The sequence below is a fragment of the Bos javanicus genome, chromosome 8 (genome assembly GCF_032452875.1).
Source record: "Bos javanicus breed banteng chromosome 8, ARS-OSU_banteng_1.0, whole genome shotgun sequence".
NCBI classification, from domain to species: domain Eukaryota; kingdom Metazoa; phylum Chordata; class Mammalia; order Artiodactyla; family Bovidae; genus Bos; species Bos javanicus.
The window spans coordinates 13035581-13057075 of record NC_083875.1 but is presented as its reverse complement, the minus strand read 5'-3'; the positions used below and the strand labels follow the sequence as shown (position 1 = coordinate 13057075).

The 21495-nt window shown below is 37.4% G+C and overlaps 1 pseudogene; it reads right to left on the bottom strand.

The window, feature by feature from the left end:
* Positions 1-7684, bottom strand: part of LOC133253360 (abl interactor 1-like) — a 37399-nt pseudogene extending 29715 nt beyond the window's left edge.
* Between the last annotated feature and the right edge of the window lie 13811 nt (positions 7685-21495).

Genomic DNA, 21495 nt, shown 5'->3' with positions numbered 1-21495 from the left:
TTTCAGAATGTAAGAGATCATGGTCAGATTAGTAAGAGTAAACTATAAAGCAACAGCTTGAAAAGTACAATGAAGAAAAGTAGGACCTATACCAGTGGGATTTTGTCTGGGATCCTCAAGCAACTATGTATTGGATATGAGTCAGCACTGGTTTGTTGTGGGAATTAAAGCTATTAACCAAGAATATTATTAGTGACATTAAATGGAAGAACTAAACTGGGAAGCAGAAACTCTAAAGTATCACCCTTCCTCAAGTTTTTTCATAGACTGTCAAAGTAGGATAACTTTCCCCGAATACAAGTCTGTAACATGTCTTTCCCCTACTACTAGAATTGCCAAACAACTGAATTTACTGGTTAGGATTTTGGTTGCAGTAAGATAAGTTGCAGCACCCTTATGAAGTGATGGGAAAAATTAAAATGAAAATTGTGTATTTACTCTTTATAGTCTACCTTTTGTTTGGCTCAAATTGTTTCAGCTTTGTCTAACTACTAAGCCACAAAAGCTACAAAGGCCAAATCAAGACAGAATTTCTCTTTCATATAAAAATCTCTGATATGGGCAGTGCAGGGTTGGTATGAGCATTGTCAAGGAGATGGAGTTCTTCCTATCAGGCTGCTGCCACAGCCTTGTTTGGTATCTGTGCCCAAGTGTACTTCATGGTACAAGAGAGCTTCTGGAGCTGTGTCCACCACACCCAAATTCAGGCAACAGGATAGAGGAAGAACAGAAGAATAGACACCATTAGTCAACACCTGTGGCTCCCTCATACAATACTGGCTCATATTTTACCTCAATATTATATTCAGATGCAAGAGAATGGGAAGTGTTGTCATTTAGCTGAGAATATTGAGTGGATGCATGCACACATGTGTGAGAAACTCCTTCAGTTGTGTCCGACTCGCATGACCCATAGCCTACCAGACTCCTCTGTCCATGGGATTCTCCAGGGAAGAATATTGGAGTACATCACCATGCCCTCCTCCAGGGGGTCCTACCCAGGGATCAAACCCATTTCTCTAACGTCTCCTGCATTGGCAGGAAGGTTCTTTACCACTGGTGCCACCAGGGAAGCCCACCAGAATACTGAGTACTCAAGTAATTCTCAGGTCTGCTCCTGAAGAAGAGGGAGGAAATAGGTCTTGTGCAGCAATTATCAGTCTCTGAAAATGTTTGCTGTTTTTCCCCTTGCTAACACATAGGTTGGACATGAATTTGAGCAAACTCCAGGAAATAGCGTAGGACAGAGGAGGCCGGTGGGCTACGTCCACGGGGTCACAAAGAGTTGGACATCACTTAGCTATTGAACAACAACAAAACACATAAGCCTCCCTATCTTTGTCCTGCTGTTTTGTCTCTCTATGGCTTCCCTTTCCTGGTTGTTACCTACATGTCCTTTTAATTTCCTTACCTAAATATAATATAAAACCAAAACTTCTATTTCCTCCTCCAGAAGATCTTCCTGAACCCAGGGATCGAACCTGTATCTCTTACGTCTCCTGCATTAGCAGACGGGTTCTTTACCTCCAGCATCATCTGGGAAGCCCTGTGAAAAAATACGTTCTTTATATTCACTTTATTCAATATAATTAATTTTATGTTTTTTTTTCATACATGATATTATACATGTTTTAATGCCATTCTCCCAAATCTTCCCACCCTCTCCCTCTCCAACAGAGTCCATAAGACTGTTCTATACATCAGTGTCTCTTTTGCTGTCTCGTACACAGGGTTATTGTTACCATGTTTACACTAGTTTTGAAAGTGGCAAGACTGATTATTTATTTTCTTCTAAAGAAATTGACAGAACCCTGATGCTTTAATCCACCTCCCACTCATACACCTTTCAGTTGGGCTAGTTACGAAATAAAGAAAAATTCTTTTCTGATAATATGGTAAGAAATACCTGGTATCCTCTCCTTCATCCTTTCAGCATAAAACTTATTCCCTGTGTCCATAGATAGGGGTCTTCTTTGTTCTTTAAAAGTGTTAGTTCATGTTAATGACTTCCAACAGTGAATCATATGTTGCATAAAGTGCATCTTTTCATTCTTGAGCTTTATATGTATGATTATATTCATGTACTAATTATGTGCTACCAAAAATATCTTGTAATAATTATAAGGACTGTGGAGCAATAATATATTATTTGCAATTTCAGAGAGAAGAAAAACAAATGTTGTGTTATTTTCATCATAACAGTTAAAGATTAGCAGCTGAGAAACTCATCTTTCCCTAGAGCTGTGGTCATCAACTAGAGTGTACATAAAACTTACTTAGAATCCTAAAATTCCAGATTCACTGGCTTCATCCCTAGAGACTCTGATTCAATAAATATAATATGGAGTCCAGGAAACTGAGTTTTAAAAACAATCCATCATAAGCAAAATGCCAAATGTGACCTAAGAATAAGTAGAGGTCATAGATGAGAGGGAACTTTCCTCAGGCTATAAAGATAAAACCCAAATAAACAGTAGAAAATGAAAAAGTTAATACATCCATATCAAAGCTTTCTGTTGTTCAAGAGTTTATCCCTGAAAGGGAGACTAATTATAATAGATAATACAAGGATTTTCCAGTTTTGAGATGTGATAATGAGAGAGGATGGATTCATTATGAGACTGCATTCAATGAGAAATGGAAACCACAATATTATGTAAAATGTCAGCAATTCTATATGAAATTTGGCAATGATTATAGTTTTAAACCAATCAAAACCTCAAAGCAAGCTATAATAAATACTACTATAAAGTAGGAACAATATAATGATTAGGTTGGCAACATTTTTCCTTATCAGAACACTAAGAACTAACTTTTATACTATGTAAATGAAAATGTAGGTTTTAGACCTACTATGCTATATCATAATGAACAATTCCTCAAAACCACAGTTGTGCCAACCCCTTAATAAGGATGAAATTGTTAACTAACTCAAAGAGATTGAGATAACAATTAAATATGTCAATGTATGTAAAGTACATAGTATAGTATCTACTGCAGGAAAGTCCAATATTTTTTATACCTATGACATACACTCATGTTGTTCAAAGCTCTGACTGAAAAAAATGAGTCAACTCAAACAGTAAACGTTCATTGTTTATAGCTACTGGAGTCAAACATATAAACAATAACAATAAAAGCCAGGTATAGAAAGGCTTGCCTAAATCATGGACTAAGAATGTTTTATTCTGGAAGAATCTATATGCCCTTCAAGATACAAGCTATCTTTAAACAGTTCTTTGGAGTGAAAAGGATGTGGAAATGAATAATTACTGAAAATCCCCTGACAGTGAATTACCAACATTCTCCTCCCTACAGCTACACTTTGGAAATAATCAACTATTCCTCATTCATACAGGCTCCCCAGGTGGTGCTAGCGGTAAAGAAAGAAAAGAAAGTGAAAGTGAAGTCACTTAGTCCTGTCCGACTCTTTGAAACCCCATGGACTATAGCCTACCACGCGCCTCCATCCATGGGATTTTCCAGGAAGAGTACTAGAGTGGGTTGCCATTTCCTTCCCCAAAGGATCTTCCAGACCGAGGGACTGAACCCTGGTCTCCTGCATTGTAAGCAGACACTTTATCATCTGAGCCACCAGGGAAGTCCACCTGGTAACAAACCCACCTGCAATGCAGGAGGTAAGAGATGTGGGGTTGAACCCTAGATTGGGAAGATCCCCTGGAGGAGAAACTGGAAATGTACTCCAGTATTCTTGCCTGGAGAATCCCATGGATAGAGGAGCCTGGTGGGCTACCATCCATAACGTCACATAGAGTTGGACATGACTGAAGCGACTATACACGCTTGCACTTAACACACTCATTCATGTATGTCATCTCCCCCCAGAAAAGCAAGACAGATTAAACTCTTTTCACAGGGAAATCCTCCACTTATGCATCTATTTACCTGATCTCCACCATGACCATGGGCTTGGTTGGATCTGAGAAATTAGCTGAGTTAACTCTACTGCTGAGGTCATTCCTGCCTGGCTACCTGGATTCATGAATAGGAGAGAGTGTCTATTATCTTACTTCATAGCTAAGCTGCATTTATAAATTGTCTAAATCTAGTTTATTTGCCTTCTTAAGGCAGGTAAAAATTATCCTATTAACTTTCACATGATGTTTTACGATTGAATGCATCAATCAGTTAGTTGATAGAAGATGGCAAAAACTAGAATAGCAGAGCCTTCTGCGTCCATTCAGTGTATAACTAAATGTCACATAAAAATGAAATGGCAGTAATTGGCATCTCTCTGCTGGTAGCAACCAAATCTGTTTTCCAACCCAAATATCTCTTCTGAGTTTCAGATCAATGGACTGAGTTGCCTCTTAGACTACCAGACTCTAGTCTGACAAGTAACTCCTACTCAGTTAATCAACCAACCCTCCCCAAAATTATTCCTTACACATTGTGAAAGTCGCTCAGTCATGTCTGACTCTTTGTGTCCCCATGGAGACTCTTTGTGTCCCCATGGACTGTAGCCTTCCAGGCTTCTCTGTCCATGTAATTCTCCAGGCCAGAATAATGGAGTGGGTAGCTATTCCCTTCTCCATGGGGATCTTCCCAACTCAAGGATAGAACCCAGGTCTCCTGCATTGCAGACAGATTCTCAGATCATCTGAGCCGCCAGGGAAGCCCAAAGGCATCACTACTATCAGTTAAAGAGCCCTATGCTCTTCCTTTCTGTCGACTTTAAATTCACACTGGCAGTCTTTAACTGTGGTCTGCAGGAGACACTGGAAACACTAGTTCCATCCTTGGGTCGGGAAGATCCTCTGAAGAAGGAAATGGCAACCCACTCCAGTATTCTTACCTGGAAAATCCCATAGACAGTGTTACAGTCCAAAGGGTTGCAAGGAGTCGGATATAACTGAGTGACTAAGCACAGCACATCATCACTTCTTGCCCAGATTGCTAAAAGTGTCTCCCCAATTATTTCATTTTAATCTTTCCCCTACACAAATTTATATTCGAAGCCACCAGCAAAATGATTGTTTAAACAATTCTGTTATGTTCCTTCCTATATGTTACACCTTCCAGTGACCATCCATAGCAGAAAAGACAAAGGGCCATTGCCTTGACAATATACATTCTAGAATTCCTTTATGATCTTACTCTATCCTAAGTATACAGGACCATTTCTTGCCACTACTATCAAAGCTTGCCAACCAATGACCACCACACATCTGTAATCAAACAAATTTAGATTTTTTAACTTCTTACAAGGGAGAACACACATCAGAAGATCACTGAAGTGCCTCTGTAAAAGAGAGTTAGGAGGAGCTTTTTGTAATATTTGTATTCATGCTGAGAGATTTTAAGCAGGATTTAGAGACCTGTGGATTATTAGGTGTAGAATGCTGTCAGGTAGCAGGGACCAGTCACTGGGTATCTTCATAGATTTTATGTAGGAAGCAGAGTGCCAAAATCCCCTTCCATGGCAGCTCAGATGGTGAAGAATCTGCCTGCAGTGCAGGAGACCCAGGTTTGATCCCTGGATTGGGAAGATCCCCTGGAGCAGAGAATGGTGACTCACCCCAGTATTCTTGCCTGGAGAATTCCATGAACAGAGGAGTCTGGTGAGCTACATACAGTCCATGGGGTTTCCAAGAGTCAGACATGACTGAGTGACTAACACTGGATCCTAGATGGTGATGAAGTGTCCTTTTCTCTGTCTTACTCTATTGTGGTCATGGAGTGGCCTCATCTGAGTAGTGATTGTATTCTAAGTTGTTTATGTTTAGTTGGAAACACTACCAACTTCGCTAGCCGCTTCTAGCCACGAGGTGCTGGCATCATTTTTCATTTTCTCACTGTCCATGTCAAGTTCTACATCCTGGTTTACAAGACAGTATGCAGCCCCATGAAAGATGGATACTCTTCCTACTTTACGAATGTTGGCAGAAGCAGTTCTCAGAGCTTGAAAATCCTCAATTATACTTTTTCCAAGATTACCTCAAACTCATTCTTTAGAATTCTTTCTTTCCTCCTATGTGCAAGCACATGTGAATTAAAATATCAAAGAATTAAATGAATGCATTAATACTGATTTTTAAAAGAAAACAAACCGTATGAAAATTTAGTGGAATAAAGTGTACTTTCACTAATCCATGCACAAGCCATCTTATTCTTCCTCCAAGTTTCAAAAGGAGAATAAGATTGTTCTACTCAACGTTAACACCTTGAAAACATTATAAAATGCCAACAGCATAGAGATTATTTCTCATTTTACTAGCAATGGGTATTCAACCAAAGGACCTAAAAGTTATTTATTTGAATTTCAGAGAGTTTTATAATATATTCAACAACATTGTTATGTTTATACTATATCTTTTCTAAAGACATAATTTAAAGGAAAATAGTTTTCTCAATTTACCTTATAGATAAGATTTTAAAAGAACTTATCTTGACTTTGAAATAAAATTCTCTAAGAACCTGTTAAAAAAATATTTTGTACTATATATTAAAAGCATTCCCACAAATTGTAATAGTCGGCCTATAAGCATTAGGACACACACTGTTACACATTTTAAAAAATCACTGAAGTACTACTAGCTATAGCGCAAAACTGAAAATGTTTTGCAATGCATTCAACTCTTATGCAGAACCCTGTTCTATAATCAGTAAATCTTCATTACCACTTGCTGATTTAACCAGGATAATGCCATTTCGGCTAACACTACAAGGATTTTGAAATAATAACAAGAATTATCATAACAATGTCACATATAGAGAATGAGCTATATTCTCTGAGTCCATTAACAGAACCTTTTTGGAAACTAAGAGGCTAAACGCAAATTAACAATAAAAAGTCAACTGAATCAGGCCTGGAAGAGTGCACATAGCTCATCTTCCACATATAAAAATCCAAACATAATATGAATAAAAAATAAGTCATATTTATCTAAAAATCTTACACAATAACAAGCACACTATAAAGTCACTTGGGCAAAATAAAGTACAATTTACACTTAAAAACACCAAGCATGCATTTAGGGAATTTAAACTAAACTTGAAACCACTTTGAACCAATCCTAGCTCAAATAAAAAACTATAATTACTAATAATAAAGCAAATATAACTATTACTAATAATTATACCAAATATCTAAAAGTATAGCATGTAAGGAAAAATCTAATTTAAATGTTAAAGACACTATCACAAAGTTAAAGGAAAAAAAAAACAAAAGATAATGTTAAAAAGAGGAAAGAGTTACAGCAAGTCACCCACTCCTGCTCCTACCAGCCATCCTACAGGATATAGCAAGTGGAACATCCTGGAAGGGAGGAAGGTGGAGTTCCAACCTCCTTCCTGTTCAGCCTGACAAGATGGCTTGGTTGCCAAAGTAAACTTGTAATCCTCAGAGGTCCCAGGTGAGAGGAGAGGCGGGAGCAGTGCCCAAGGCTTCCCTCTGCATCTCCGGGCCAAGTTCGGCATCAACCCAGCGCACTTCAATCCAAACTTCTCAGTGCGTGATACTCAAGGTGGAGTGAGCAGTGCTCCTGGAGGTAGCAGATACACTGCGTCTGGCAAAGTACCAAAGGGCTGATTCACAAGCAGGACCCTGATGAGACAGAGCTGAGGAAGATTCCCCACGTGCTGCTGGAGGTGGACGTGTTGGAGGGCACCCTGCAGTACCCAGAGAGCAGATGCCTATTTGCAGTGCCTGCAGGATTCCCATCGTGAGGGATAAGAAACTGAGACATAAGCATGCCAGGCACCAGCTTTTCATTCCATGATCATGTATATCTTTATGTATAACCTATTTGCTAGTTCTAGGCAATGGCACCCCAATCCAGCACTCTTGCCTGGAAAATCCCATGGATTGAGGAGCCTGGTGCGCTGCAGTCCATGGGGTTGAGAAGGGTTGGACACAACTGAGCGACTTCCCTTTCACTTTTCACTTTCATGCATTGGAGAAGGAAATGGCAACGACCTAGACGGAAACGACTTAGCAGTAGCAGCAGCAGCTTAATCCCCAACTCTTGACCCAGTGACATTCAAACACAATGTTCTTGAGTTCAGCAGTACATTTTTCCTCATTTACAGGCCCAAAACCAGGAAAGGAATAAAAGAGTAACTCTTACACTTAGGCATTAATGAATTAACTAGAATGTAAAAAACAGAGAACTTTAACTCAAAACACAGATACATACAAGCTACTAGTAAGCAATTAATATGGCAAAATTTTTCTCTGAGACAAACTAATAATAACAGGCAGAGGTTAACAAAAAAAAAAAAAAAATCAAAACTGAACCAGCTGATGGTGGTTATCCAAAGAAGAATTTATATTCAACTTTGAATTTACCTAAAGAAGAATCAATCCCGTGTCAATTTGAACATTATTCAGAAGATGTACAAATCATTTGAAACAGAATAAAACCTTCCTCAGACAGTAATCACTCATAAAATTATAATTGCTTTAAGAGAAGCACGATAAAAAATGCACACCAGAACAACCATACTAACTACCTACATGCAAAAACACCTTCTAACACCATATTGGGTTAACTATGTACGTAGGAACAAAGAATTAACATAAGTCATAAGAAATACTTTTTGTATAACTCTTTGCCAAAATAAATAAGCTCTTGCTAGAGAATAGATCGAGAAAAATTTTGAATGTGTCTGCTTAATATACTGTGAATCTAAAAAGTCGGAGAAGGAAATAGCAACCCATTCCAATATTCTTGCCTGGGAAATCCCATGGACAAAGGCATCTGGCAGGCCACAGCCCATGGGGTCACAAAGGGTCGGACATGACTTAGCAACTAAACAATAAACTAAAATGTAAATGCAGTAAAGCTTAAAAGAAGTTAAAGTAACTTCATAAATATTCAGCCTCCCCTCTACTTGCTAAAACAACCCATAAAACTTAACATTATTAATTTAATATGAAAATTAGTTGTCAAGGTAACTAATAAATTTAATTAATTATTTTGGTTGAGGTGACCTCAGTATAGTAAGGCCAACAGATGAACAAATCTAGACTAATTATTCTAAATATATAACTATTATTAATTTACTCAAAATTTTCACCAATGGAACAGATTCCTCAAATGGAAACAATAAGGTTCTATTTTAAAGGTAAAATCAATGTTAAAGTTTGTGGTTTTATTGTTATGTCCAGACATTCTAAAGATGTAACCTCTATTTAAGAGATTCTTTCATTCCATCATTAAAAATTCTATGTGAGCTGAGTTCAAATCAGAGCACTTCTATTTAGTTCCTCTCTAAACAAAGATGTCCCATAGTATGAAAGGACTTAAGAAATGAGGTCGATTCCACAAAAGAGACACATATTACATATTATATAATTCAAGAATTGGGCTCATGGAGGTAATAGGATCCAGTAATGTAAATTTAAAACTGTTTCCAGGAGATCAACTTTTTTATTTTAACAAACAAGTTCTTAATTAATATTTATCAATTTTCCCAATTATACTTGCTTGGCCTTCTTAATGCTTCAACAAAAAATTTAGGTCACATTATATTTCAGAAAGAATCAAATATCGCAGGTCCTCGTGGACTTCTGCTGCTAAGTCGCTTCAGTCGTGTCCAACTCTGTGCGATCCCATGGACTGCAGCCTACCAGGCTCCCCCGTCCCTGGGATTCTCCAGGCAAGAACACTGGAGTGGGTTGCCATTTCCTTCTCCAATGCATGAAAGTGAAAAGTGAAAGTGAAGTCATTCAGTCGTGTCTGACTCTTAGCGACCCCATGGACTACAGCCTACCAGGCTCCTCCATCCATGGGATTTTCCGGGCAACAGCACTGGAGTGGGGTGCCATTGCCTTCTCCCACGTGGACTTCAACCAACTGCAAATGTCGTAAAATGATACATCAAAGAACAACTTTGACCTCTAACTTTTTAATCAATATTTGTATAACCTAGTATTGTCCTGACCTTGCATAAGCAATCTGAATGTCTACTCTAAGACCATATCTACTAACAGAGTTAAACCTCAAAATACTAATTTATCCATATCAAGCTTAGCTGTATAATCAGTTAAGTTCAGAATATGCCCTAGTCAGAACACTCTGTGTGTAGCATAATTTCCACACGAGGTCACATTAGTAATTATTCTGTTATATGTAATAATAATTACAAATATATGCATGTATGTTATTTACAACTAACTTCCCTAAATACTGGCTATGATCTACATTTAATTTTTAGAAATAGAAGCAGGAGAAGCCAAGACAAGGTTTTATTTAACTGCTTCTTGGAATTTGTAATTCAGTATATGGTAAACATCCCAGCTTGGTAAAATGAAGAATTAGTCTCTGCCTTTATATCTGATATAAAGTTTATTGTTAGCAATTTTACATAAATTTATTCACTCAGCTGTTCTCATTAAGTCACAAAGTTGTCATCTCTGTATATTGACTACTTGGTTTTTAAACTAGAATAAAATAGGAAAGATGACTAATCAAGACAACTAATTTAGGCTGCTTATAACAAATGAAGCTTTTATTAGGAACTACTTAAATTTATCATTGATTATTATTGTTCAGGTCTTAGTAATAATTCTTTATAGCAATGCCACCATGGTTGGAGGGTTTTGAAACTCATTAATAGCAGTAATGATAAGTGCATCAGATATAGCATTATAATAAATAAATAAGCTATAGATTATTACTCTCATGATTCCTTTTACTACGTGCATCATCAACAGCAGAAGTCAAAGCAAGCACAAAGTGAACTATGTGCCCCTCCATTAGCTGACAATCTAACACCTGTAGGTGCAATAGATTTAACTATCTATTCCCCTTATCTAAAGGAGGAGGTCTCATCAATGTTGCTGCTGCTGCTGCTGCTGCTGCTAAGTCGCTTCAGTAGTGTCTGGCTCTGTGCGACCCCATAGACGGCAGCCCACCAGGCTCCCCCGTCCCTGGGATTCTCCAGGCAAGAACACTGGAGTGGGTTGCCATTTCCTTCTCCAATGCATGAAAGTGAAAAATGAAAGTGAAGTCGCTCAGTCATGTCTGACTCTCCGAGACCCCACGAACTGCAGCCTACCAGGTTCCTCCGTCCATGGGATTTTCCAGGCAAGAGTACTGGAGTGGGGTGCCATTACCTTCTTCATCATCAGTGTTAGGCACCATTAATATATTATTGCAACTAATTAACATAAGGCCACCTTTTACATCATAATACCAGAAACTACTTTGATTTCTATTGATTATTGCTATTTTATTAGTAGTAATACTTTCTGTAATTGCAGCAGAGATTATGTTAGCCAAACGGAACCTTTTGATTCTGCAGGAGATGGAAACCTTAGCTTAATATTTATTCTGATTAATTACACATCCTGAAGAATGTATTTTTGGAATAATTTCAAATATTGTAACATATTTTCCAGTAAAAAATTCTTTAGTTGCATAAAAATAGTCTGAGGCACTGGGAAATTCCAATCCATTGGAATTTTAGCATTTATTATATACTACATGCCAACATTATAATTATACCCTAAGTATTGAAATAGATATGCAAGCATGTGTCATTCATGCTACTATAATTATTGCCATAATTATTATTATCCTAATAGAGGTAAAAGTCTTTGACTAACTATAAGAATGAAGTAATTAATAATTACCAGCTATACTGTGAACCATAGACTTTATTTTCCTACTTATTTTGAACAGCCATGAAAGGAATTATCTAATTCATTATCATATATTATTCTAAAAGATACATATTATGTTGTTGCTCATTTCTATCACATCTATCTACAGAAGCAGTATTCATTATCACAGGTGCCTTCGTTTACTTATTCCCATGATTTTCAACATATAAGCTACACCCTATATGAGACAAAGCCCAACAATTATTTCAGATTTAACAATTTAATTTTCTTTCCCCAACAATTATTTCAGATTTAACAATTTAATTTTCTTTCCTGGCCTTTCTGATATGCAGTGGTGATAATCAGCTGTGCAGACATTAACACAGCATGAAACACTCATCTATGAAGCCATTGTCCACTAAATAGCAATGATAATAAAATATGAATAATCTGACAGGGTTTTACCTTAAAACAAAAATAGCACAAGAGCTTACTACAACAGACGTTGAGTGACTTCACAGATGCTTCCCATCACATCATGCTTTCAAATAACCCACCAGAAAAAACCATAAAGATCAAGAAAGGAATAAAACCCACTCTAATTAGTTTCAAGCCAACATTCATAGCCTTTCTTAGCAAGTGAGAGACAATAAATATTACCAATTATGAATAACAAAAAATAAATATTACCTAACTCTATCAGAATTAATTTATAGATTAAAACTATGTGTGTTTTTGCAGAAAAAAATTGTATCTCTTATCAAATCCATTCCAGATTTGCAAGGAATATATGTTCCATTGTAGAATAATCCTATCATTTCCATGTTTTATAATATTAGCTCTTCAGTATTATAAAATAATTAAATAAGGAGGCTACTAGACTCATGTGGAGAAGGCAATGGCACCCCACTCCAGTGTTCTTGCCTGGAGAATCCCATGGATGGAGGAGCCTGGTGGGCTGCAGTTCATGGGGTCACGAAGAGTCGGACATGACTGAGCGACTTCACTTTCACTTTTCACTTTCATGCATTGGAGGAGGACATGGCAACCCATTCCAGTGTTATTGCCTGGAGAATCCCAGGGATGGGGGAGCCTGGTGGGCTGCCGTCTCTGGGGTCACACAGAGTCGGACACGACTGAAGTGACTTAGCAGCAGCAGCAGCAAGACTCATGTGATAAATAAATAATGCTATTCTTATGAGAGCAGCCTACAAATTAAAATTCAAAAAATTCATAAGATGAAAATCATGATAGCTTAATAACAAAACAATTTTGATCCCTCAGATGATGAGCTATAACATAATTACCTAATAACCCTATCAATAAATACTCCTCACTAGCATTTATAATTGGAGAAGGAAATGGCAACCCACTCCACTATTCTTGCCTGGAGAATCCCATGGACAGAGGAGACTGGTGGGCTACAGTCCATGGGGTCACAAGAGTCAGACACGACTTAGCCACTAAACTGCCACCAGAATTTATAGTAGTCCTCCTAAGTCTTTTAATTTATTGCAAATACTAGCTTCAGTAAAATGTTTAGCAGGAATAGTATCATGTTTATTTATTATAATGCTTTTTAAAAGGTAATTGTTAACCTAGGTATCAAAAAAACTAATTTTTTATATTTGCACCCCAGAAAATTGCTATAGGCTTAACACTTCTTGTCAAAGTAGTTTGTATATGTATGGTATTTTACATCAAAATTCTCTATCCATTTCAACTTTAAAAATTACTTTCCTACCTATTCTCTTATTATTTTAGCCCTAGCTTCTGTTCAGTTTAAATGCAGTAGGATTCAGGTTGCTGCTGTGGGAACACCAGTGTCAATGAGGGTCATGGATTCATGTTTTAACTAAATAGCTTGATTTCCATAGCCTGAGCACCCTAGTATCTTCAGACATGCCTACACATGTCTGAACAGCAAAAATGAGAAGATTCCCTCTTGTTCGGGCTCTTTCCTGTTATGTTTTTCCAGGTGTACCTAATCAAGTAATCATCATGCAAGCAAAATCTCTAGTGAATTCATTGACTCTAAATAGGAAGGAATGTTTTCCTAATAATAATGATGATCCTAATCCTCTTCTAAGCAAAATGGTTCTGGTTATGAATTAGGGATAAAAATGAATGAGAGTACATTATAATGCAAATACTTAATGCAAATATCACAGAGGATTTGCATTGCCAAAGATAATGGACATTCTACAAGCAAAATGGTCAGATGTTTTTCATAAGAACTGTTATTATGCCTTCACATCTAATAATATAATACTGGTACTTACTCATCTTTGAAATAACAATGAAACCTAACCAAGGGCTATAAAGTAAGTAGCTGAGAGTCACACCTTTCTTGCTAAGGCAAGTCTTTATCAGTCTGTGTGCTATAAAACTCTTGTATTTTTATTTGATCAAGAGTTTTACTCTTATACTCACATTCCCCACATAGAAAAATTATAGAATATTCTTACTCGGTTCTTTACTACTGGCATTGTCTAACATATTAAAATAATTAACAGTAAATACATTTTAAACATGGAAGTGTATATACCATTTATTGACAGAATTTCTGGCAAACCCCAAACATAAATTTTCATACATCTTACCCACAACCAAAAACTTTGTTAGTGAGTTTGCTTTTCTCTCCTAACCCACAGTTGTCCAGTAACTTCACCTAAAATGCTAGATCCTGCATCATCATGACCTACCGTTAATCGCTTTCTCCCTCAGTTTTCTACACTCATAGTACATATGCAATACTGAAGGCCCACAGGAAACTTTAAACACAAGCGGCAGCAGAAATGTTTGCTCTTCTCCTTGTTTTTTCCTATTATTTTCTTCTAACAGAAACAAATAATGAAAACAAAATAATGTAAACAAATCCACAAGATCCTAAATCTATGAGTAAGGTTGTAAGGGATGTGAACAGTTATACATCTGGTAGAAAGAAGGCTGTTTTAGAGCATGGATGTGGCAACTCATCAGTTTTATGTCCCAGCGTGGGAGTCCAGAGATCCTTCTCAGTAAACGTCAGGCAGGGCTTGTTTTTAGCTCGTCTATATTATTTGAGCCTTATTATCATGTTACCCATATATTTTGGATACCCTTTTTTTTCTTTGTCATGAGATGAGAGCATATTAAATTCTCCAATTTTCAAGTTTTTTTTTTCCTACATAGACTTCAATTCTATAAACGCTTGAGACTGTAATCGTTTTTGTTATATACTGTTGTGAAGAAATCCGATAGATGAGAAAGAAGGAACAACACAAATGGAAGACAAGCAGCCTTTTTGACAGGTAGAAAATATGGGAGTGTATTTGGTGCCTGGGAGCTAAACGGAGAAAATATTTTGAGGAGGATGCGATTGGTTGTGTCAAATATTACTGATTAGTCATGTAAAAAGAGGACTTAGAACTGACCTTTAAACATGGCAATATGATGGTTATTGCAGGCCTTTAACAAGAGCTATTTCAGTGAAACCACGAGAATAAAAAGCTTGAAAGAAGTTAGTTCAAGAGAGAATGTAACAGGAGGAATTGGAGATTTCAAGTATTAATATACTCTTGGAGAGCTTTCTTAAAAGGGAAAAGAAAAAAGGGCTACATCTGGAGATGAATGTGAGGTCAAGTAAAATGTAATAAAATGGGAAAATCAATGGTATGTTCTTAAACTGAGAGGAATGACCCCAAAAAGAAAAACTTGAAATGGAGGAAAGAAAGAAACCAGATTCTAGAGAAGATTCCATGAGTAAACGATTATGCATTCTAGTACCTGAGGAGAAGGGCTGAAGTAGCTAAAGCACAGACCATTTTTTTTTCTAATAATGGGAGTCATAATACCCAGCACTAATATGCCATTAATTTTCTAATAATGAGTGCAGATATAGGAAAATTAATTTAAAAGTGGGTTTCATTGTTAAGGAACTAAGAGACAAGGCCATCATCTGACAGTGAGAAGATAGGAGGCTTAGCGACTTGAGGAAAGTTAAGACAGAAAATGATAATTTAAGAGACAAAAAGAGAAAATTAAGAAAATGTGGTACAATTATTGCTCTATAATTTCTCCCCTTTATAATATTAAATGAGAACAGGTGAATTTTACCAATATTGATATTTGAAAAAAAAAATTAAAGGGAGAAAAAAAGGAAAAGTACTTTATTGTTTTATATTTAGGTCTCCTTCATGTCTATTTGAATATCATTTGAATTCTCCCAACGTATCATATAGTTAGATATTATAGACTTTGATTAGCAGTTCAGAGAGCAGAAAAATACCATTAAGACTAACAAAGTGGGCATTCACAACTGGGAAAATAAGTTTCTGCTTTCTCTCTCCTTAGTTCTGCCTAGAGACAGTTTTAGTTATGAAAATTGTAGAAGTCAGTCCACAAGATGGACTCTAATATGTACTATCTCCTCATAATAATATTTTGTCTAATTTCTTTCCACACTGAAATAGGAAGGGCCAAAAGCATAGTAAAATTGTTATTTCCAAGGCTATACCATAAATGGCATTGGAATTTCTGCTTAGGTTTTTTGTTTTTTCTGGGTTTTTTTTTTTTTGATCACTTAACTCTGTGGAAAACTCAGCATGATGTCAGGATTTCAAGCAGCCCCACAGAGAGGCCAGTGTGAAAAGGAACCAAAGCCTCTTCATAATGCCCAGCACCAATATGCCAGCTTTGTAACAGAATCTTCTCCTAAAAGTGAATCCTTCAGCTCTAATGAAACTTTCAGGTGGCTGTATCCTAGCTGGTATCTGGCTGCATTTAAACTCAGGAGAGACCCTGAGCCAAAAATTCCCAGCCAAGTCACTTTCAAATTCCTGACCCAGAGAAAATGTGAAAGATATCAAATCATTATGCTGCTGCTGCTAAGTCACTTCAGTCGTGTCCAATCTGTGCGACCCCATGATGGCAGCCCATCAGGCTCCACCTTCCCTGGGATTCTCCAGGCAAGAACACTGGAGTGGGTTGCCATTTCCTTCTCCAATGCATGAAAGTGAAAAGTGAAAGTGAAGTCGCTCAGTCGTGTTCAACTCTTAGCGACCCCATGGACTGTAGCCCACCAGGCTCCTCCGTCCATGGGATTTTCCAGGCAAAGTACTAGAGTGGGGTGCCATTGCCTTCTCCAAATCATTATAGTTGGATTAAAACATTCATACTTGGAAGGTCTGTTACTAAGTACTAGATAACTAGGGGCTTCCCTGATGGCTCAGTGGTAAAGAACCCACCTGCCAATTAAGGAGACATAAGAGATTTGGGTTCGATCCCTGGGTCGGGAAGATCCCCTGGAGGAAGGCATAGCACCTCACTCTGGTATTCTTGCCTGGAGAATCCCATGGACAGAGGAGCCTGGCAGGCTATAATTCAAAGGGTCACAAAGAGTTGGACATGACTGAAGTAACTTAGCGTCCATGCACTAGATAACAAAGGAAGGAGAATATATCCCATTGGATAGACATATGACCTAGTGAGATTTCATGGTAAAGAAAAGTCTTACAGCTCAATGATTCTCTCTTTTCTTTAGACAGTATGCCTTGCTGGGAAGAATCTGGTGGAACCTGGCTCCAGCTTTGTTGGACTCTCCTTCTCTTAAATTCTCACAATTTTCTCCCACCTCACATTTTTTTTTTTTTTGACTCTAGATAAATAAAGAGAGCTGTCTTTAGCATGGATTTAGCATAGATTCTATGCTTTAAAGTACATTAAAAATGTCATGTTGATATCAATGAAAATATATCACATAGACTATAGATGTAAAGAATATTAAATATCTACCACAAAGATCTCTCTTGGTAAAAGTCACATTGTACCTGAAAATACGTGGATTATTTTCAAATATCTTTTGATATTGATTTCTAACATAATTCTAGTGATAAAGATAATAGATCGTATGATTTCCTTTAAACCATTAAATTTTGCACCTTGTTTTATGTCTCTGGATATGTTCCAGTGTCTCCAAGTTTATAGTCTAGGGGATCTTGAAGAGAACTTTTATGCTTCTGTAGTGTAAAATTGTATAAATCTTAATTATGTTGAATTGGTCCATAGTGCTTTTCAGATCGCCTATCCTGCTACTTTTCTGTATCTTCATTCTTTTAATTTTTGAGAGTTTGTTATTGAAACTCCAACTAAAAATCTTTGCTAAGTCACTTCAGTTGTGTCCAACTCTGTGTGACCCCACAGACGGCAGCCCAACAGGCTCCTCTGTCCCTGGGATTCTCCAGGCAAGAATACTGGAGCGGGTTGCCATTTCCTTCTCCAATGCAGGAAAGTGAAAAGTGAAAGTGAAGTCGCTCAGTCATGCCCAATTTAGCGAACCCCATGGAATGCAGCCTACCAGGCTCCTCCATCCATGGGATTTTCCAGGTAAGAGTACTGGAGTGGGGTGCCATTGCCTTCTCCGACTAAAAATCTTAGCTACTTAAAAAATAATTGTAACATATAGCAGAACTATATGTAACTTGGTCTGTATATTCCAAGTCTCCTGTAAATGTGTTACCATACTTTCACGATTTAAAAAATAAAAATAAAAAAGGGAAAAACAAACAAATAAAAATGATCTATTATTACTTTGGAAAATCAGAAATAGGGAGGATAAAAAGTATATACATCAGATATATTAAAAATAGCAAGGTAGATTAGTGGTATGCAAAGAGGTACATCAACAAGATCACTGCAGACTGACTAGAAGTCTAAGACTGTACAAGAAGTAAAATGATAAAATCATGTACCTTCTCAGCTGCTGATACACTCCAGAAGGGTCATCTCTGAACAAAGATAAGCCAGTAAAGGAAAGCAAAGGTATTAAATAAATTGAAGAGAATATTAAAGCAAAATATAAAATGATCATATAGCACTATTTTGAAGAAATCCAGGAAATTATTTTTTATTTCATAGAGAGCTACATCTTGCCAATATCACAATACTAAATATTTTGACATCATCACTATTTCTATCTACTTACTATGAGAATTTCTGAACACTGTTCATTCAATCATTAAGTATTTATTCAGTGCCAACGATATGCCAGGAACTATTTTAAGTATGGGGTACAGAGAACAACAGAGGATGAGATGGTTGGACGGCATCAGTGGACATGAACTTGGGCAAACTCTGGGAGATGCTGAGGGACCAGGAGGCCTGGTACGCTGCAGTGCATGGGGTTGCTAAGAGTCGGACATGACTTGGTGACTGGACAACAACAAATAGAGCAGTGGATAGGAAAGAAAAAGCTTCTTCCTTTATGGAGCTTCAAACTAGTAAGAGAGAAAAGCAGTAAACAAACATATGATTGGCATTACAGATAGTATTAAGAGTCATGAAGAAAAATAAAAAAGATAAAGTGATATAAATTCAAGATGGATGGTCTATCTCCATAAGAGCATATGGTCAAAATCTAACAGAGTCAACACTGTAAAATGTAAAGTGAAGTGAGTGTTAGTTGCTCAGTTGTGCCCACTCCTTGCAACCCCATGGACTGTAGCCCACCAGGCTCCTCTCCATGGAATTCTCCAGGCAAGAATAATGGAGTTGGTAGCCATTTCCTTCTCCAGGGGATCTTCCTGAACAAGGGATCAAATCCTGGTCTCCTACATTGCAGGCAGATTCTTTACCATCTGAGTCACCAGGGAAGCCTGATTCTCAACACTTGAGTGCATGAACTCTCTCCCTCTATGTTCCAAATTGAGTTCAGTTTGACTTCAGACTTCCTTATCTCTGACCTCTCCTTAAATGTTTAATGAGAAATTCAGCCAGTCACTTTGCAGGAGATCCTTCCTTAGAGTCATGCAGGATTCCATACTTAATAACTTAGGAAAGCTTGAAGAAAACCCATAGATCCCTATGCCATGGTCTCCTCAAAGATGTTCATTGTCTGAGACTGCATGGACCTTTCAAAGGCCTTACTCTGTTGATTCTCTGAACCAACACCTAGAATTCCCATTGCTACAATTCCCACAGTTGTACAGTTTATATTTCAGTGTCCAGTCTAAATATTTCTTTAAATGTTCCTACCACCTCTGGGTCAATAAGGAAACTGAGAGTGCAGGTTTGTTTAAAAACTCAAAGAACACAATTTACAAGATTTAAGGAATAGATATGTTCTCAGAATCATCTCTCTTTTTTTTCAAAACCTAGAATTCAATCAGTCTCAGCCCATCATTTATTTCCCTAAGACTCTTATCTATTCAGGGAGAGTAAGGGAAAAAGAGGCAACAAATACTTGCCATCCTTTCCTGTTAAGTCCTTGGGAAGGTACCAGAGCAAATTTCTCAAACAGGTTATCTGCCACAAATAAGAGAAAGAAGGATTGAATCAGCTTCTTCTATTTTGTACAGAACTGTAGATGCATGCATGCTAAGTTGCTTCAGTCGTGTCTGACTCTTTGCATCCTATGGACTGTAACCTGCCAGGCTCCTCTCTCCACTGGAACTTTCCAGGCAAGAATACTGGAGTGGGTTGCTATTCCCTTTTCCAGGGGATCTTCCCAACCCAGGGACCAAACCTGGATCTCTTACATCTCTCACATTGGCAAGCAGATTCTTTATCACTGATGCCACCTGGGCAGCCCTTTCATGGAATTACTCTTGTCAAAATTGAGAAATTAAATACTAGTCATGGCAATATATTTGCAGCAAGACAGAGTAGACTGGAGGAAAGTGGGGACATGGCATTAGACACATATTTGGTGTCAAGGAAAGTCATTTGTGTAAGAAAAGCTCCTGTTAAGAAAAGCATCCTTGCTTACAGTCCACCTGTGATGAGGCAACCTGAGTTTCTAGGGTCGGGCATACGACAATCCTGCTTTTCTTTCTCTATTAAAAGTTCAACATTCTGTGTCAACATTTAGAAATAAAAGTTGATTTGTTGATTTTCTGTTTTTACAGGGATTTGAACTCTTATTTCCTGTCCAAAGTGGCCATAAAATATTTTAACTGCCCTTACAATACTGATGTTGCTATTCCTCATGAATTTAAACAAACACTGATCTGCAACATAGCAATTCCATTTTTAGGTATGTTCCTGTGCAAGAACTGTCAAGCCAATTTTATTCATAACAACCCCAAACTGAAAACAGTCCAAATATCTATCAATAGCAGAATTAACTGTAGTATGTTCATGGAATAGAAGGCCATTCATCCACTAACAAAATTCAGGTATTAATGAGTGTAAAGATATGGATAAATGTCAAAAATATTATAATGAGCAACATAAGCTAGGCACAAAAGATTCATAATGCATGTATGATGTATTAACAATGTGTGATACATTATTCCATTTATATGAAGTTCAAACACAGGCAACACCAATCAGTGTGATAAAATTAGAATAGTGATTGCCTGGGGAAGGCAATGGGTTGATAGCAAAGGGAATAAGGGACCTACATTAGGTGGTGAAAAGATTCTGTATCTTGATGTCAACATTTGTCAAGCTGTGAACTTAAGATATGTGCATTTTACAGTATATAAATTGACCTCACAGATAGAAAGATACTGCTGCCAAAGTGATGTTGTCAGCAACTGTCGTGGGAGTTTTCATGGCAGAATCTATTTTTAGTTAAAAAGTAACTTTTTCTGCCAAGAGGAAAATACTCTATAATTGTTACTGCCACAGAAAATTAGAGGAGGATGCTGATGGAGGAGGCAAGCATGCTCCAGAAAGAGAGAAAGCAGCCACGCCAAGCAGACTGACAAAATTACCCAGCAGAGAAGGCACCTGTTTTGTGTACAATATAAGGAGATCAGACAAACCACTCCAAAGACTGAACACAGAGTGAACCTTGACTATGTAGAGGAGCTACATAAATGACTTAAGTGAAATCACAATTCAAGTCATGAAATGAGGCAACAGTATCCTAATGGCAAATGACAGATGATCAGATTTCAAGGACTCAGAAAAAAAAGGGTCAGTTCAGTGGATGCAAC